Raw genomic sequence first — 17,594 nt, 5'->3', positions numbered from 1 at the left:
CCATTCTTAGCAATCTCCGCTTTTGTATCGTTGCAGTTGTCAGATGTTAAGTTTCATCATTGCTCTTCAGGGGGACATTTCCCCTTGCTCTGTCTTCCTCCTAGTAGAGTCCCCCTTATATAGCAGCAATGACACCACCAGTTTCACAATCTTGAAGGAGTACCTTGCAAGAGGGCACAAATTATGATTGTACAGTTACCCTTCACTCTCATGCCCACTTCAGTCCCTCTCTACAGATTGGTTTAAGAGTCTGAAGCAGACATGTGGCAGCTTCATTTACAAGTCCCATTTGTTCTCATGTCAATTTTTTTTGGCAAAAACTAGTTGTGGCAAAATGTCATAATTGTACTAATAACTGCCATAATATACATATTTTCTGATTTTGTGAATCATGGGGAATTAAAAAAGACAACAGCCAGGTCTGCACCATCTTGCACAGCCATGTGGCAATTTTCTGCCATTTCCATAAAAGCATATCAGTTATGTATATGTAAATTATTACTCATATTCCAAATGTTTCAATCCAGCCGTTCATCAAATCTCACATTCGGAACATTTTCAGATCAGCCAGAAACACATATTAGATGGCTATTACAGTTCCCTGAGACGCAGGTGGATGAATTTTATTTCTTCCAAATCACCTGGAAATTACTTAAAAAGTTGTACATAAATGAAGAAAATCTGCCTTATGGTTGCTTTTAAATTGATTATAAATCTTCATGTGGGACAAATGTCAATTCTCCTGTCTTCAGGCCATATGGTCTCACTGGGTCAGCCTGTAACCAGCGTTTTTATTATTCTCTTTGTGTTTGCAGCTTGCACATCACCCTCTTTTCTTCCTTCTTGTCTGGGGTCCCCGGGGCTCACACCGGGCGCCCATCTTGCCTCCAGGCTGGAAATTAAGGTGGTTAGTTCTCTAATAAAAGAAAAAAAAGAGGTTCAGTACTTTTTACACGCATATTTCCCCAGAAGATTTACATAGAATGGACAACAACAACAGCATGCACGTATAAAAAGAAATTTTCACCATTTCACAAAATACAGTGTGTTTATTTTATTTTTTTTCACCATGAGCACCAAGTAAATTACTCCCTGTTATATTAATGTGTTTGTATTAGCTTACATCCAATTTTTCATCCTTCCTTTTCATTCCTCAGATGGTTCCTCTGCTCGACTTTCATTTGGCTCCTCAATCGGTCGTAAAGCATGTGTGGGGTAACAGCTTTTCAACTGATTTATGTAGACCCATTTCTCTTCTGTCTTCTCCTTTTGGGATGCGGATCTTGTAGGCAACAGGTAATATTTTATCTACAATTTCAAAGGCACCACAACAGGATGGGAGAAATTGGCCTGATTTCTTTGAAAATTTTACAGGCAAACATTGTCCCCTACCTCATACATTTTCTTGGTGGTCTTTAGATCATATTAGGTCTTCATTCCTTCAGCCGAGTTTTCTAAATTGTGCTGAGTATAAGCAAAAGCATGCTGGAGGTGCCTCCTTAAATGTTCAATGTACTCATGAGTAGTGGACGCATTTATTAGTGTCTGCTCTTGAGCCCCATAGAGCAGATGCTGCGGTAACACCATTTTTCGTCCGGTCATGAGCTCAGATGGAGACATCTTTGTTGCAGAAGATGGTGTATACCTAATAGCCATCAAGACAAGCAGTAATCAGATGTCCCAACTGAGTCCAGAGTCTGCCATGAACCTCTTTAAAATACTCACAATTGTTTTGGTGTATCTCTCATCTCCCCTCCTTGAGGCCCGGCAGTAGGCAATGTGGAGTTTTCTTTTTACCCCTAGAATCTCCCACATCTTTGCCATCACCTCACTGGTAAAATGGCTTCCTTGGTCTGACTCAATCCTTTGCGGGAGGCGAAAACGAGAGAAGATGTGCTTGATCATTAGTGCAGCAGCTGTCTCTGCCTTATAATTTGGGGCTGGAAGACATTCTATTCACTTTGTGAACAAGAATGTGACAGTCAACACGTACTTGTTTCCGCTAGAGGAGCCAATCACAGGCCCAATGAAATCAACTTCCAAATCTGACCAAGGCAATGTTATTACCCTTGAGTTTAGGGCCTTTTAGGAATGTGCATGTAATGGATGGGATCACACAGAATAACTCTGACTCCAAATAACTGAACCAATTCAGGAATATGGCAAAGTACAATTTATTATCAATTATCTAAAACAGGGAGTTTACAGCAAACATCAACAGACGTACACTCAGGTTCTCTCAGCAATTTTTCACAAAAACATAGTTATATAACAAAAATACATCAGAGGTGATGTCATACTAAGTGGCAAATAACAGAAAACCTACTATGGGTCGGGATAGGCTTAAGGGGAACATCTAAGTACACATTCTATAGGAACTAGGATTGTGATTGGCTGCCCACTCTCAGGTGGACAAAATTCGCCTTCCTCTAAAATATGTAATCTTCAAAAACTTTAGAAACAAAGTTTGTCATTGGTTTTTAAACTATAAGGACTTTTGTTATATGGATCACTACAATTGGATGGCATGCTTGTGCCAGGGCTGGAACATTTGGTTCACTTAGCAGCATGTAAGCTCAGACCCAGGTGCAGGGAGAATAGGCATGACACTACCTCCCCACCCAATTAGCCCAGCATCTTTCATCACCCATGCCTTCTCCCATGAAGATTGTCTTTGAACCTGGCCTTGCAAAAGTATCCTTGTCTTCAGAATACATGGGAGTGCGAGCACTCACTATTGTGTTCTAGGACTCCAAGTCCAAACTCTATTCTCATCCTTAGCCCATTTGACAGGAGACCACGATCAGGTCCATTTTGCAGGTTTTTAAATGCTCTAAATGAATAAAACTTGGCACTCATGGAGTTCTTTCTTTGCACTTTAACAAGGGATGATTCATCCTTTCCATGTTTGCTCCTTTCCAGAATAGATAGCTGACCTTGGCTGGTTCAGTCTGGACTCCAGGCCAGACAACCCCACCATGTAGCTCCACTTTTCAGCTTATTCTTGCTGCGACACAGTGTTCCCTTTCTTCTTCATGGGTCCTGGTTTACTAAATTCATGACACTGATGTCCAGTTTCTATACAATGGTGGCTTTGCCTGCCTTCTATTCACTATGTGTAGCCAGCTTCTATGATGACTTAATCTACTTGCGTTTCAACGTCTGTACAATTATTGAATGTTTGATTCTTTGCAGCACTTTGTGCATTCGTAATCTTCCTTCTCGTATTTAAAAGTTCTCTTGGTTCTTTACTTCATTCGTTCTGGAGAATCCATACATCTTCTTCAACCAGTATCTCAGAGTGTCGTGCTATATTTCTTGTGAGGTCACCAGATTCTTTCTTTGCTCATTTTCATATTCCTTCAGGGACTTCCTGCTTTAGGTTGTCATCACTTCGGGATACACTTGATAAGGTTGTCTCAATGGGTATCATTTTTCAAACACACGCTGCGATACTGGCACAACTGCTGGTGTCAAACACGGCACAATCTGAGGTCTCCCACAGAGGTAGGGTGGCAGGGTTTCCTGCAGAGGCATGCAGCTGCTCCCCTACATTCCCCCCTCTTGTTGAGTCCTCGACCACCTCCTCAATCATTTCCACATCCTGGTATTTTCTCTTGAAGTGTTTCTTTGATCCATATCTTCATCACCACCCTCAGGGTGCCTGCTGATTTGACATGTTCAGCTACACTCCAAGTCATGTAGTCACATTGTCCATTCGGGGTACAATAGACCCATCATTCTACGTACTTCTTATGATTCTTCGGATACAAGAACTTTGTTCCCTCAGGTGCTATAACACTGGCCTCTATGTATTACCTGACAGCGTCATCAGTCAGCTCCTTGGCATTTGGTTCAGTTTTGACATCGATAATATTCTTCATTCCTACAACCCTTTGTGCCATTTTCTTGCACTGGGCCATTGCCATCCTGACTACACAGAATCCAAACATTACTAACACCAGTATTACTCCAAGAACCTTAAATATGTTTTGTAAATCACTGTGGAATCCATGAAAACAAAGAGGCAAACCCGCTGTCATATCCAATGTCATCTGTCTCGTCTTCCATTTCGGCATGCAGTTCTGTCAACAAACTTATGGCCTCTGTCAAGGTTCCATTCTGGTCATCGTGAGAAGGTGTGAATGTGCAACATAATGGCCCAATTTTGGCACACACTCCTCCTTCCATTGCTGTGATTGTATCAAGGAAATATCAGTTCTGGATGGTCATCAGCCCTCAGTTCTTCTTTAATAGTGTTGAATTCCCGTATGGTAGCATTGATTGTCTACAAAAACTCCCATCTGGTGATCTGTAACCATTTGACATTTGCTACTGTCTAAATTCCAGGGATGAATATAGCTGTCATTATCATAGAAGTCTTAAGTCTTGCTGAACAACGTGTGCTCCTCAGGAATAGTGTCAAACGCTGTTATTGACTTGGCTAAGAATTAATTTTCTCTTTTCATCCGTCGTAGTTTGGGTGATCTTATTTTTCTCAAGTGGGCATCCAATTTTGGAAATTCACCTATGTTCAGATCGTTCTGAGGAATCACTAATACTGGAACATGGATGAGTACCAGGGAACATACTACATCCATATCCTTGGGCAACTTCATATAGGTTCTATATCCTCAAGCCCAATTTTGATTGATATGAATGGCTGTCCCTTCTCCTAGTCTGGGCATGTCAATTGTGGTCTTGCATTCTTTATTATATCCCACAAGGTTCTTTCCATGTCTTCGGAAGCATAGTGTTGCATTAACCAATGGGATTACAACTACTGGGCCTGATTGGTCTTCTACGCATGTCAATAGTTAGAGTGCTTGGCCCATGATTTGAAACATTCATCATTCACTCTCTGCACTTCTTGCACATAGTCTGTCTTTCGAAGATGAGCTGCACAGGACACCATTCCTTCTTCCCATCCCTTGTTGGTATGCACTCGTCCATAGATCAACATTGGAGTTTGTTCCCAACATTCAGGTGATCCAGCTATTTCCGTCACATCAGGACAATTAATTTTCTTCATTTCTTCGAAGATCACCTCATCCTGTCTTGCAGCAGGATACACAAGCATATTGCTTTTCCACCCATGCTCCTTCTCTATTTGTGTGGTCTTGATATAATCATCCTTATATGGAAACAATCATCTTGATCTCCATCACAAGGTCACCCAACTTCCTTGAAACTGCCCTTTAGTAGTGTAGTAGTGCATACTGCAAGATGGCTGAAGCACTTTGCATTGTGTGCTGAAACCTCCTTTGAAATGAAAGTTCTTACTGTATTCATGGCATAGGGGATGAGAGAGCAAACATAGCAACTCTCATCAGATGATCTTTCCCCCACCTTTTTCATGTGTTGATATCACATGGTATTCCCCGGGTGAGCTGCATTATCTAGATATGTATTTATCCCTTCATTATCTTGATCTGCATCTCTTTTATGTCTCCCAATATATTTATAGAGATAAAATATTTTGTCATTATTTGTTTTCACAGTGGGGAGAGCCATAAGAGCTCTTTCTTCCGTATAAACATTGAGATGATAGAGACTGTGAAAGTTAAGGAACAGAAAGCCGCAGCAGAGCGAAGGCCAGGAGCAAAGGCCTAGCTCGCTCTCAGCGGCTCCGCTGCGAGGGGACTTGCACCAGCTGACACGCCGTGCATCCCCCGCCCTGCATCTCGTAGCGCTGGAGCGCGCGAGAACAGCCGCCGACAAAGCCACCCACCGCTCTCTTCCCACCCGCGCCTCACTGAAGCCATCTGGTACCCCAGGACTCCTGAAGCTGCCTTTGGCCCCCACGGCCCCCACCGCCAACCACGAGGAGCCAAGACTACAGAATTCGAAAATGGCCGCCACGGCCGTTGCCATGACGACCATCCGGCAACATGTGCCAGCCAATGGCCTCCGATTCACCTACCAGGCCCGCCCCTCCACCCCTGCGTTATATGGGCTGGAGGGACACCGACAGGCGAAGCCGCAGCAGAGCGAAGGCCAGGAGCAAAGGCCTAGCTCGCTCTCAGCGGCTCTCCGCTGCTCGACCGCGCAGACCGCAGCCTCCAGATCCTTCCATCAAGGTAAGGGTCATGACCCGGCTCACCACCCGCATGCCATGCTACCCTGCACGCTCGCTACCAGGAACCTGCGGCTCAGGTCACGCACTTCTGCCTACCCCCCGCTCACTTCCACCCCTGGGGTTGCCTCCAGATTAGCCCGCCTTGGGGCCAGGATGTCCCGCTTTTACAGGGACCGCGGTGGCGTCATCCCCCATTGCCATGCTCCTGCACCCTGCAAGGCCCCTCCCTCCTTTACAGCCACTGATGCAGGGGCTTGCTCCCGCACTTCATCTCTATGGAAGGCCAACCACGCTACTCGCCTGCCTCCATCCATCCAGCAGCATAACCTGCGTCTACGCTCCCAACGGCACTCCGGTGTGGTGCCTCTTGGCCATCGGCTCACACCAAGATATGTGCCGACTCACCTCCTCACCTGGAACCACCCATCCCTGTCAGCCAAGCGGACCCTATTGGACCCTTCTCGTGTCACATACAACCGTGGCACCACTCCTGACCACGTCCAGCAATTCTTTGACCCCGCTCCTAATAAAGTGTCATGCAATATTCTGCCAGTATTGAGGCCTGCTGCCCCTGCCAACACTGCTGCGCCTGTCTCTAGGGCTGCTGCCCCAGGTAAAAGTGTTGCGCAATGTACCGTGGTGCCTGCTTATATGACTGCTGCCCCTGCTAATACTGTTGCGCCTTGTACTCTGTTGCCTGTCTCTATGATTGCTGCCCCAGGTAAAAGTGTTGCGCCCTGTACCTTGGTGCCTGCTTATATGACTGCTGCCCCTGCTAATACTGTTGCGCCTTGTACTTTGTTGCCTGTCTCTATGATTGCTGCCCCAGGTAAAAGTGTTGCGCCCTGTACCTTGGTGCCTGCTTATATGACTGCTGCCCCTGCTAATACTGTTGCGCCTTGTACTTTGTTGCCGGTCTCCATGACTGCTGCCCCTGGTATTAATGCTGCCCCCGGCCCTGTACCACCAACTCGCACTGTGACAACTCCAGCCACCACCGACCACACCCTGCAACCTAAGGACACCACACTATACTGTGCCCTAGTTAACGCACGGTCCCTGCCGGCGCACCCTCTCGATATTCACGACCTTATCACTTCTAATAAACTTGACCTACTCTTCATTAGTGAAACCTGGCTTAACGATACATCTGGCCCTGCCCTCTCACTTGCCATCCCGGAAGGGTATTCCATCCATAGACAAGATCGCTCCACTCATAGAGGTGGGGGGGTGGCTGTTATTGCCAAGGAGAATCTACAACTCAGAAGGATTCAAGCAAGGATTCAAGCAAGGATTCAAGTCTCCTAGGTGACTTTAACCTCGGTCTCTATGACTCTAAGGACTCCCACGCCACTGCCCTCAATAAAGCGCTCTCCAACCTTGGGTTCTCCCAATCTATCTCCAGGCCTACCCACTCTAAAGGGCGGACGCTAGATTGGGTTGCCCACCACAACTGCACCCTTGAGGTCAAAGACATCTCCCCTATCCCTTGGTCTGACCACCACTGCATCAAATTTGACATCTCCACTTCAAAAGGGCCGCTTAGACCAGCGACTTCCCTCCCTGCCGCACTCACCAGAAGCTCTCGGCAGCTCACAAAGGAGAACCTTACTAAACATCTCCTCGTACCTGCACTTTCTCCGCCCTTCTCTAATGATCCATCAATACTTGCTAAAGACTTCAAAAGGATCATCACCAAGGCCGTGGACACTGCAGCCCCTCTTACCCTCAAAAAAGCAAAAAAGGTCAAACATACCAATGCCTGGTTCACCCAGGAGCTCTCACAGCTACGTAAAAAAAAAAGAGCTGCACTCTCGGCCTGGAAGAATAACCCCAATGACACCACCAAAGCCGCTTTTAAGGCCCTATCCACTAAATACAAAATCTCCATAATCAAGGCTAAGGCGTCTTCCTTCAACACTAGGATTTCAGAAGCCAAATCAGGGACCAAAGAAATCTTCTCCATCTTTAGAGAGCTCGAGACCCCTGCGTCCCCCCCTTCTACTCTCCTAAAAGATGAAGCCTGGTGCAACAAAATTCAATCCGCCATGCTGGATAAATTGGACACTCTACACTCCAAGATCCTTGCACACCAAAAAGCCCTCAACAACCTTCTAGCCAAACACACTGGCTCCCCTGCTCCACCAGCTGACACCTGCCAAGCCCCTCTGTTTGAGTTCAAGGACATGACTGAATCCGAAGTCGCTGCCCTCCTTAGATCCATCAAGCCCTCCAACTGTAAAGGGGATGTCTGCCCAGCCCAGGTGATCAAGGATTGTGCCCCTGCCCTTGTCCCCCTCATCACTGCCTTCATTAATGCTTCATTCAAGTCTGGCCATGTTCCAGCTGAGCTCAAGGAAGCATGGGTTCGTCCGCTTATCAAAAAACCCTCCTTAGACCCTTCGGTCCCAGGGAATTATAGACCCATTACCACTGTCCCATTTTTACTAAAAATCTTGGACAAAGCAGCTTACCTGCAAGTTCAAAAATTCCTCGAAGATAACCATCTTCTTGGTCTTCGGCAGTCAGGCTTCAGGCCAAGACATGGCACCGAAACGGCACTTCTTGACCTCAAAAACCAGATGGACGACCTCAGAGATGCAGGCAAACCTGCTCTACTCTTCCTTTTGGACCTATCAGCTGCATTCGACTTGGTGGATCACAAGACCCTATGCCACCATCTTGCCACCGCAGCCAACTTCTCCCCGACTGCCTGCAACTGGATTACCTCCTTCCTGCAGGACAGAGCAATGAAGGTCTTCTCCGACTCCTCCTGCGCTGACCCGAGCATCATCCAATGTGGCGTCCCTCAGGGATCATGCATCGCCCCTACCCTCTACAACCTCTTCACGAGGCCGCTGTTCAAGATCCTAGACGCCCTGGGCATCTCATACACTAACTATGCTGATGACACTCAGGTGCTTATCCCCCTCTCTGGGGACTACCTGTCTGACCTGAACACGCTCAACTCCATTTACACCACCATCCAATCCTGGATGGCAGAAAACTGGTTATGCCTCAACAGCGAGAAAACCGAGCTTCTGCTGATTGGCTCCCCGTCCACCCTGGGCAAGCTGGACAAGCAATACAACTCCTTCACCATAGATAACATTCATATCCCTGTATCCCAAACAGTCAAGACCTTGGGTGTCTACCTGGACTCGAACCTGAACATGAACAGGCAGGTCAATGCCATTGCATCCTCCTCAGCCTACTACTCCAAACTGCTCAACGCAATCAGACCGTACCTCTCCCAACAGAATTGCCTAACTATCGCCAGGGCAATCATTGGCTCAAGAGTGGACTACTGCAACGCCCTTCTAATAGGTACGTCTGGAAAAAACCTAGCGAAACTCCAACTAGTCCAAAACAATGCCCTAAGGGCCGCCACTGGACTATCACGCAGGGACCACATCTCTGACCTCAGGCGTCAGGTCCATTGGCTCCCAGTCAAGGAAAGAATCCTGTTCAAAATCCTTGCCCTCACGCACAAATGTCTTCACGATCTGGCCCCCATATATCTCGCCCAGAGATTTTCTAAACCTTGTGCTTCCAGGCCCTCCAGAGTGGCCTACTCCAATTTACTAACTGTGCCAAAAACCCGCCGAGTACGTGCTGGTGGCACAAGCTTTCCCACCATGGCATCCACCCTCTGGAACTCCCTTCCACCGCACATCAGACGACTCGACTCTCACACGGCCTTTCGCAAGGCCATCAAGACTAGTCTCTTCAATTAATGTGCCTGTTCTCTGTTTCGCTACCTTGGACCTATGTATCTGTAACTCTGTTTGTATACTCTAAGATCTCCTCTGGGGTGGCTTTTTTGTAACCCTTAATCAAGCCTTCTTAAGCACCACTTATCAGCGCCTCTATGCCTCAGGGCTGCAGTGCGCTTTACAAATGTAAAAAATAAATAAAATAAAATAGAAAGACAATGAGAACAATCATGCAAATATGTATCATGCATACAAATCTGGGTAACCATTTTTCGCACCATCCTACTGCTTGCTGAAATTGGTCATTCTCAATGATCATGCATTTTCTTCATTAATCATTTTTAATACAATCATCAACTTTTTTTCTATGTCTGCAACTGTATAATTTGTTCAATTATAGCAATAAGGAGTCTTCTTATCACTGGACCATTTTTCGGATCCTGTAAAAAAGTGTCAATATTAACGTCTCTTCTAACAAGTGCAGAGTAAGATGAAGTATGAACACAAAGACTGCAACCAAAGCAGATGGACATCCCTGTCGGCAGATACCATGTGTTTTTATCACTGAAATCAAATAATCTCCATGAAATGAATCTGGGTACTGAACTTGTTTCCAATTTCGGATCAAGAACTGACACTTAGGCATAACTCTAATGCATTATTCTCTGCTTCAATATATTTCTAAAAGTTCATTTAAAAATTCCTTGAATTCCTGGCAAGTCCTTGCACTTCCTGCTAAAATATATATAAGGAGTGTCTATTGAATTCCAGTCCAAATAAAGTACTTGTTAATCACTTGTTGCTTTATCGTCCTTCTTAGTCATCGATTGAGTCTTCACACGTTTAAATTCTGCTTGTCTTGCTTCTGGATCAGCAACGGTGGGAGGGAGGGTCTCGCCTTAATAAATCTACACGTTGTTGAGGTGGAGCCAAGCTCTTCTTCCTTGTATCGTAACTGCAGAAGGGGGTACTTCTTGAACACAGAATGGGCCATGGAAGCGAGCCTCATGCCACTTCCTGGGGAAATTCTTGATCAGGACTAGGTCCCCAACATATAATTTAGGTGGTGGTAATAGTTCACTTGGGTTGGTTTTATTTATTTATTTATTTCCATAGCACCGAAAACCCATAGGCAGCGGGGCGCTGATATAAACAGAAAGGAAACAAACATAGTGACAAGACAAAACAGGCAAACTAGTATGCCCTAAATGAAAAGGTATTAGGCCATAACACCAAGATGTTTAGCCGAAGAGGTGTGTCTTCATCTTCAAGGAATTTCTGAAATGACTCAAGCTGGAAGTCCCTCTGATAGGCTGTGGTAGGGAATTCCAGAAGGAGGGAGCTAAAGCCTGCAAAGATCTGCCTAGGTCTCTGGCTTTTTTGATTCAGATTCCCTGCAGCAGAGTGAGGGCAGAATATCGCAAGTCTCTAACTGGCTTTTAGGGCATTATCATTGTTTTTAGGTAATCCAAGGCTTTTCCATAGAGGGAGCAGTGAATTAGTAAGCCCATTCTGAACTTAATACGTTACTGCACTGTTAACCAGTGCAGCTCTCTCCTGATGTTGGATATATGAGCTCTTCTAGGAATAGTTATTGCTATGCGGACTGCGTCATTCTGAATGATCCAGCAAATCTGAAGATTAGACTTTGAGGCTCCGCACAACAATATGTTGCAATAGTCTAACCTTGATAGAATCATGGCACGGGAGATAGTCACTGAATTCTTTTTATTTAGGAAAGGCTGTATGGTCCGAAGAAGCCTCAGATGGTAGTTGCGTGTCTTACAAAGATTTTGTACATGAGCGTCTGAATACAAGGAGCCCTCTAGGACAACCCCCAGAGTCGTCACTTTAGATTGAGTCAGGATCTTGTTGACTTGCAATGTAAAGTAGGCATAGGTGATAGGTGGGATCTAATTTGGCATGAGCCTGGGGGGAGCCAAAAATCAGTAGCTCTGTCTTAATGTCATTCAAGCAAAGCCAGTTTGAGGACATACATCTCTCAATGGCATTATAAAGAGTCTTTAGTGTTAACGAGTCCTGATGGTAATCACAGTTTAATGACTAGCTCTGTGTCAACAGCATATTTGGTAAAGAAGACCCCTAGCTCTTCCAACAGAGTGCAGAGAGAGTGCATGTACAGGTTGAAAAGGAGAGGCGATATTGATCCTCAGTGAGGGATGCCATATTTGTTCAGAGAAACAGGGGATGGGGCTGCACCCCATTGTATATAGGATTCATGATTGGATAAGAAGGACTTGACCCAGTTGATAACCTTCCACGTACAGGCACCCTGCTGTTGCAAGCACTCCAGAAAGTGCTTGTGATTGACTAGGTTGAATGATGCCGACAGGTCCAACAGGATCAATATCCCAGCTTTCCCACTGTAAACAATATTGAGCATGTGGGTTTGGAGATCCACTGGTGCGGTCTCAGTGCTATAGGCGGGGCAGAAACCGGGTTGCCGGTTGTGTAAATTGTTGTTGTTTTATATGGAAGCCTGTAGTTGGCAAGTGGCGGTCTTGTCCAGGGTTTTTAGGAGGAACTGGCTGTTAGTTATTGGCCTATGGTTGCTAGGGTCAGTGTGGTCCAAATTCAATTTCTTGAGAATTGGTGTGATGGTGACTTTCTTAATGTCTATAGGGACCCGTTGATCTCTGAAAGAGGCATTAACAAACTGTGTTATGAAGATTGCGAACAAGTTTCTGTGTTCTAATATGAGTTTGGAGAGTACGAGATTTAAAGGACAAGAGGTGCGGTTCAAAGAGGTCATCTCTGTCGGGGAAATTGGGGAAAATGTGAAACCCGGATAGGAAATATTATCCACTGTTGGGGCTCCTAGTGTGTTGGCTGGGCTCTGCGTTCCTAAGATTTTGTCCCTTGCCTTTGTGATTTTTCCTTCAAAGGCTAGCGCTATTCGAACGCAATCTTGATCAATGATTGAGATTGGGAGCTCAGAGGTTTTGGGGGTTTCCAGTGATTTTAAAATACTGAAGTGTTTTCTCATAGAACTGGAGGATTGCTCTAGCTGTGTATTGTAGACATTTTTCTTAGTGTCCACATCTAATGCTCTGTGTGATTTGTCCCATTTCTTCCATTCCTGCCGGGTAGTATCGGAGGGGTGTTTAATCCAAATTAGTTGTAGCGCCCTTTTTTTCTTTCTCATCTCATCCAATTCTGGTGTAAACCAGCTTTGATGTCTGAGATTCTCTTTGACTATTTTTGTATGTATTGGAGCTATATTGTCAAGCATTTTTGTGAATGTATTAGTGAAATAATTTGTCAGACAATCAACATGGTTGGTCGGCTGAGAGTTAGCCATGATAGCTTCCAGTACATACTGAATATCATTGGGGCTCACCTTTTTAAAATTACGACCTTTGACAGATTTCAATGTATTTGTGAGCCTGACAATTGGCGCTGTCCAACCAAATGCAGGGTGATGTGTCAATATCTTTTGTTTTCAGATTCCTAGTGACCGCCAAATCCAGGATGTGGGAATTCCCTAAAGTAGGGTCATTATTTATGATTTCATAGCCACTGTCTGCTAGTGCAGCTTCTAGAAGTATTGCTTCCTTGTCACCTATATCTCCCTTCCATCGGTTGAGATCGGTCAAAAAAGAGTAGATGAGTTTGAGCTGCTAAAATTGTTAAGTAGGCCCAATACTTCTTCATTGAAGGTCGGCATATTTCGGGGAAGACGGTCTACCAATACAATATTCACACAGTGGTGATAGGAAGGAGTCATTCTGAGATGGTTCTCACATTCAGCACAGAACATTGTAGTGGACATAGGTCTAGCTTGGATCTGGCTATGATGGCCACCCCACCTCCACACCCCTCTATATGGTCCATGTTGTAGAATGTGCAACCTGGGGGAGAGGCTTGTGAAATGAAAGGTCCACTGGTGTCTTGAATACAGGTCTCTGTCACACAGAGGATGTCTACTTTACTATGCACTATATAATCATGGAGGTCTTGTGCATGTTTTACCAGGGAGCGGGTATTAATAAGGGCGATTTTAAGTGCATTTGGAAATGCCTCATTCTGGGTCTGTGGGGGACCAGTGCCGTGTTGAGCTGTTTTACCGGGCGATAGATATAGTCTGTTGTCAAAGGCGCCAGTGGTTGGGGCTAGCGTGTGTCCTACTGCCATTCTCTCTTGTGTCAGAGGGTCCCTTTGCTTCCTGTTGAGTGTAGGAGCTAGCTCCTTGTGTGGGGGGATAGTTGCCAAATTATGTTGTTCTGTGTTCTTAGACCGACCCCCCTGACGCTTGACCTAAAATTAAAGAAATACTGGTAGTCATACATGTCAAATAATCATGTATCTCATTACCTGAAGTTTTGGCTACACTCTGGGCATCACTCCAAATCCTCGACAGAGGTGTAAGGGACGTTGTCATTCAATGCCCTGTAACTAGCTCATGCCAGGTGAGGTGGTGGTCCGGTCCTGGCTGATTCCAAAGGGAATAAAAGGCCATGGGTAGGCAATACAGCTATCCCTTTTTCAAAGTCAATATAATCTTGGAAATCCTTTCTTTGAGGAGGCCGTTGAGTCTCTCACATATGCTGTTCACTTGCGGGTGATTAACAGAAGAAAACTTGTGCTTTATGCTAAATAAAAGTCCTATCTGTTCAAATAGCTCATTAACAAAATGTGGCCTATTATCGGTTCTTAGCACTTCAAACACATTCCACCTTGGGAATACTTTGTGCACTAAAAAACTTCACTGCACACGTGGCAGCTAGGTGTGTACATGGACCCGCCTCAATCCACCTAGAAAAAGGACACACCACCACTAATAGATACCTATGTCCATTACATGTCTGCAGCATATCGACATAGTCGATATGTAAGTACTGAAACTGACCATTCGGTCGAGGTATTACTCCTCTGATCATTCTCAGTGTATGCCCAGCAATAAACCTTGGACACACAATGTAATTCACCATAAATAGTGCAACCTGTTCCAACACATTAGGAATGAACCAGAGTTCTGCAATACTAGCAGCAAGACTCTCTCTAGTTACATGTGCGGGGTAATGCAGCTGTTCAAACGCAACTTTTAATAGAGTTACTGGCATCACTGGCTTTCCAGTGCTGTCCTGTCTCCATAATGCTTCCGTGTGGGATAAACAACACCCCCTTAATTTCCATAGTTCTTGCTCTTCCTGTTGTTTACTTCCCTGAATCTCTATTAATTGGGCTATTGACAACTTATTAAACCCCTCTTGCACTAACATAGTCGTAACTGAATTCTCTTTAATACTCTCAGTATCAAAATTCAAAATTTCTGGAGAATATTTAAACCTTTTGGCTTCTATGTCTGCGGCTTCGTTCCTGCAAAAGATAAAATCTGTGTGTTTAGCATGTGCTGCACATTTAACGGCCGCTATGGCTACTGGGAGTTGTAGTGCCTTAATGATTCTCTCCAATAAGGACACATGCAGCACCGGAAAGCCATCTGTGCGGAGGTAGTCCCTCCTCTTCCAATGTGCCAACCCTGCATGTACTCTTGAAGTTACATAGGCGGAGTCACTGTACACCATCACTTCCTGCCTTTCTTGTTTCTCAAGCGCAACAATAGGCGCTACCAATTCTGCAGCTTGCACTGACAAATCAGATGGTAGCTTTGCGCTTGCCACCACCTCCAATTCTCCATTTAATCTGTGTCTCACTACTGCAGCACCTGAATGCCTTTCCCCACTAGTCTGATACATTTTCAAAGAATCATCAATAAAGCATTCTCCTTCACACGGGGGATATCATCATAAACTTCAACATAATTGGCACAGTCATGCACATGATCTCTTTCTTCTACGGGTTCAGCTATGAACGTTGCTGGGTTCACTATTTTACATCTTACAATTTGAATCTATGGGTTAGAAATCATTAACTCGTAAGCTGAGGCTTTTTGGGAAGTTAATGTGCCCTTGGGTTTCTCTAGAATGGCAAATAGAGTATGCTCCACGAAAAGAGTCATAGAGCAGCCCATGACAATACTTGTGGACTTCTCAATTGCCAACGTGGCAGCTACCCAAGATTGTTCGCAAGGGAAGTGTCCTCTCTAATACCCCACTATCATATGCTAATGATTTGTACCCCAATGTGGTTCTTTGTGTAAATAATGCTGTCATTTTTTACCGATCTGTGTGTGAAAATAAATAAAATTCCTCGCCATAATTGGGGATTCCTAAAACTGATGCTGTACGAATTGCTTTTTTCAATTCTTCAGAACATTCCTCCATTTCTTCAGTCCATTCTAGTTTCGTTTTACCAACTTGTGCTTTCTTTAATGCTTGCAGAAGTGGCCTTGTGTACGTACTATAATGAAATACTCAGTCTCTAACATAATTGCACAAACCCAAAATATGTTGCATCTCTCTCACTGTGTTTGGGTTTGATGTTTTCATGATCGCCTCAGCTCTTTCAGGTGTCAATTTCTTTCCCTCGTGCAAAATCAACAAACCTATGTATAATACCTCTTCTTGGCAGTACTGTAACATCTCCTTGTCTATCTTGTATTCCTTGTCTGCTAGAATAGTCATTCATTGGATAGAGTCATGTCTGCACTCATCCTTTGTTTTACTGAAAATCAACAGATCATCTACATATTGTATCACTAAACTTTCAAGATTGCTATTGCCTAAATCCATCTGTAGGACTCTGTTAAAAATCAATGGGGACTCACAGTACCCTTGAGGCAGCCTAGTATGTTTTAGTCTTTTTTGGCAAAACATAAATTAAATCAAGTATTGTGAGTCCTTGTGCAAAGGGATCAAGAAAAACACATTTTTCAAATCTATCAGTGTGATGTATCGAGCTTCTACTGGGATACTACATAATATTGTCACTGTATTAGGAACTAAAGGAAACTCAGCATCTACAATCTGGTTAAGAGGTCTCAAATCCTGAATAAATCTCCACGACCCCCGTTTAGATTGTTTTATCGGATACACTGCGGAATTACACAATGATTCTGATTGCACCAGAATCCCCAGATTCATCAGTGCTGAAATAGTCTGAAATATACCTTCATCAGCTTCTCCAGACATGGGGTACTGTTTTGCTCAAGATAGAATTGCTCCTGGCTTAAGTTTTATTTTAATCTCCCCAATCTCCTTCAATAAACCTATGTCATAAGGGCCTGTGGACCACAGGGCACTCTGCACTTTTTCAAAATCCTCCTGAAAAAATGCTGGTCATTGCTTCAATATCGCCATTCTCTGTGGGACTTCCCTTTTCTCTATTCCTATCCAATATGTAATGCTCATGAAGAACACCACTTTGTCATCACTTTGGTCTTCTCGGAACATATTGTCATCTGTTACGTCAGTCAATCTGTACCCTTCCTCAAGAGCTATCACTTTTCTCCATGATCTACACTCATCATCTATCCCTTCGAGCATTGCCATCTCTTTTTGTACTATAGCTGCTTCCAACTCTATAGGAATAGTATGTCAACCCTCCTCATCCATAGGTATTTGTGGTCTAAATAACAACTCATCAGGTATCTTCACAATCTTTCCTACCAGGCCGGGTAGCCATGTCAGTAAAATGCTTACGCCATATAAAAAAATCTCTGGATTTACTGGAACTCTTTGTAGAGCCACTTGCCCCATAAACGGCAGTATGAACCCTCCCATGTTTAAGTAGGGTATTCCTGTAGTGGAGCACATTATTCCTTGGTCAGTAAATGAAATTTTCATCTTAAGTTTCGTCTTTAAATCTCTTCCTAAAATGTTCACTGGTGTCTGTTGTGAATATAAAAGAGGAACGGACATGTCACATTCTCCTAT

General features: G+C 44.5%; 1 long non-coding RNA gene across 1 annotated transcript in view; it reads right to left on the bottom strand.

Annotated features, from left to right (window-relative positions):
• Positions 1-399: 399 nt before the first annotated feature.
• The window catches only part of LOC138510938 (uncharacterized), a 181,677-nt gene continuing 164,482 nt past the window's right edge, over positions 400-17,594 (bottom strand). The window contains exon 3 of the long non-coding RNA XR_011280481.1: positions 400-916. This is a non-coding gene — a long non-coding RNA (uncharacterized lncRNA). The remainder of the gene's footprint in view (positions 917-17,594) is intronic.

The sequence above is a fragment of the Ambystoma mexicanum genome, chromosome 6p, assembly GCF_040938575.1.
Source record: "Ambystoma mexicanum isolate Mex_15411 chromosome 6p, UKY_AmexF1_1, whole genome shotgun sequence".
Classification (NCBI taxonomy): Eukaryota; Metazoa; Chordata; class Amphibia; order Caudata; family Ambystomatidae; genus Ambystoma; species Ambystoma mexicanum.
This window is presented reverse-complemented; position numbering and strand designations above follow the sequence as displayed.